The sequence below is a fragment of the Larus michahellis genome, chromosome 8 (genome assembly GCF_964199755.1).
Source record: "Larus michahellis chromosome 8, bLarMic1.1, whole genome shotgun sequence".
In the NCBI taxonomy this organism is placed as follows: domain Eukaryota; kingdom Metazoa; phylum Chordata; class Aves; order Charadriiformes; family Laridae; genus Larus; species Larus michahellis.
In genome coordinates this window covers 24692628-24695590 of record NC_133903.1, presented here as the reverse complement: position 1 = coordinate 24695590, position 2963 = coordinate 24692628, and positions in this window count along the sequence as shown.

The window sequence follows — 2963 nt, the reverse complement described above, 5'->3', positions numbered from 1 at the left end:
TAGCCTAGAATTATTCCTGGAGGGACATGACCCACAGGGTCCTGGGCATGCGGTGGCCACTGCCATCTCAATGGGACATGGGCGTCCCCCAGGGAACCTCAGTGGGACATGGGCACCCTGATGGGATGTGGGCTGCTCCTCCTGGGACATCGCACCCACGGGGCACCTCACAGCCACCACCCAGCCAGCGTGGCTGCGAAAGCGAGGTGGAAGCCTGCCGCTCCGTGCCAGCGGGTAATTGTCTCAGCTGTGCCCCCAACTCCTAACTCCTAGTGTGCCGTATTGTGGGGCAGGTGGCCACTAGATATGGGCAAGCTTGTCAGGTACCCACTTTTCCTTTAAAGGGGGACTTAGGTGGGATTTAGACCAGAGCTGCTGGTACTGGATGGCAGACCCATGATCTGCCGGTTGTTGGTGTCCCCTTCACCCTTGGCTGCTTCCTCTGAGGCTTGAGTGAGTTTTGTGTGTGTACTTGGAGCTCAAGTTTTGTTTAATTTGTTAAAATGCCCTGATCTGCAGAGTGTCTCCAATACTAATTTTGTAAAAGGACACAAACTACAGAGGGTCCAGGTTAAAATAAATTTTTGATTGTAACAACAACTTTTTCTGTCATCGTTCTACCAAGGATCCCCAACAAATCTGACTGTCCCCATAGTGTTGGGTGACAGAATTAATTGGTGTAGTAGGCAGGATCCTTGGGTTAGAATGACAACTGATTCCCCTGATAAATGGTATCTCTTGCAAAAGGGTTTTATGGAAAATGGGTAAAATGGATGGCAAGATCTTAAGTGAGATAAGGAGTGACTGAGGGCAATAAGCCATGATCTGAAAGCCATATGGAATTAATTCAGTAATTGGAAGGATTTGTGTAAAATAGAGACAGAGGGAAGGAAGGGATGTGCTGGCTGTTAGCTGCGATAGGGAAAGTTGAGAATGAACAGACTGAGAACTTAGAAGAAGAAATTAGAAAGTGGAAGAGTGAATTTTCAACAAAGGATTGAGATGTAAAGCTAAATTAAAGGCTGGCAGCGAGTCTGGGAAAAGGGCACATCTCGAAAAACAACTAGTGCCACAGGTTATGGAGAAAGCAGGGAAACACCATGAAATGCTATTATAAGGTAGAGATCTAGAGCCCATAAAAGTCTGCACAGCTGTGTATGAGAGCAACCGGGATGGAGACGTTTGGAATTGGCCAGATGGGTCTGATGAGGAAGTAAGTAAAGTAAATGACTCTGTACCAATACGGCCCCTGATTAAACAAGAACTCACTACTGATGTCCCACATGGAGACGAATTGCAGAGATGGGATACCACTAAAGTTCATGATTTTAATACAGATGATCTGCGAAAAATTTAGAGAACGTATCAAAGACAACCCGGGGAATTAACAGCTGAACAGTTGTACCGACTTTGGTGTGACAGGGTCTATTTGCAAGAGAAGCAGAAGATTTAGACGTAGGCCCTTGAATTTTCCCCACCCTCCGAGAAAATGCTGCTTGGACCTTATGGACTCTTAATTATTAGATGGGCAAGAGGGGTCCATTGTCAAGATGGGGGTGAGAAGCCCATGCTCTCTCAGCAGGGCCCAGCTGAATCACAGGGACCGTTGTTACAAGCGGCTGCTCTAACATTGCATAGAGCTGAAGGCCAAGGTGATGAACTTCGTCCTTGGGACATTCCTGCTATATCCCCTGAATTGAGATCTGTTGGGAAGGGGGCCGTGGGGACAGGAAAATTAGTTTTTATGCAAAAAGGACAGGGGAAACCTGTGGAAATGCCTTTTCCACAAGACAGGCCGTTTTGCAAATGCGAGAACTAAGCCCTGACAATTAAGACTCCGAGACGCATCAGGTCTTAATTGTCTCGACCTGATCCGGAAGTTGAATGAGTACCCCACGATACCATGGACTAACGCAATCAAACACAATAAGACCGTTAGCAGATTTACCAGCCCAACTGAGAAGTGACCGAGCCACGCGAAACAAGTGGTGGCACGCTGTCTAGATTGAGGGTACAATCACAGATCACTTCATGTTTATAAGTGATAGGACGAGAGCAAATGGCCTCAAGTTGCGTGAGGGGAAGTTTAGATTAGATATTAGGAAAAAATTCTTCACTGAGAGGGTTATCAATCATTGGAACAGGCTGCCCAGGGAAGTGGTGGTCATGATCCCTGGAGATATTTAAAAGATGCATAGATGTGGCGCTTAGGGACATGGTTTAGTGGTGGACTTGGCAGTGTTAGGTTAACGGTTGGACTTGATGATCTTAAGGGTCTTTTCCAACCAAAATGATTCTATAATTCATTTTATTAGTTTACCAAGGAGAGGCACCACCATCTCTGAATCCTGACTTCCTTCAGCTTTCACGGAGGCTTGAGTAATTTCCAAGATTGGGTGATCTTTTTGTCCCAGTAGGGAAGGAATTGTACGTGATGGATTCTTTAGCTTGGACTGCCCTGGAGTGCACTCAGGGAATCATTGCTTTCGTCTGAGTCATACTCATCTTCTTCACCGTTTCATTCTCTGTGGAAACCTTGACTGTGATGGACAATCTACTCTACTGGCCTTATTTTGATTTGTATCTTGTTGCTCCTTATCTCGTCAATTGAGCAACCACCGTGTCATCAACTCATGAATATCATTTCACAAAGAAGCAATAGAACAAACAATTGGTATTTTTTACACTGTGCTCAATTTGCCCGTGCTGACCTTACATGGTCACCTCGCAGGGCCACGGGCTCCTACTGAGAACACGGGTCACCCGGCGGGACGGGGTCATCCTACACTGGCCGCCGCCTGTCGGGGTCAGGTGGGCCCGGCCGTCGCGCACACCCGGGCTGACACGGGCCCTCCGGGGACCGGCCCACCTCCCGGGACAGGCCGCGGGGCCGCCGCCGTTGCCGCGGGAGGGCGGTGCGGGGCGGGGGCGGAAGGGGCGGGCGCGGCCCGGCGCGGCTCGGC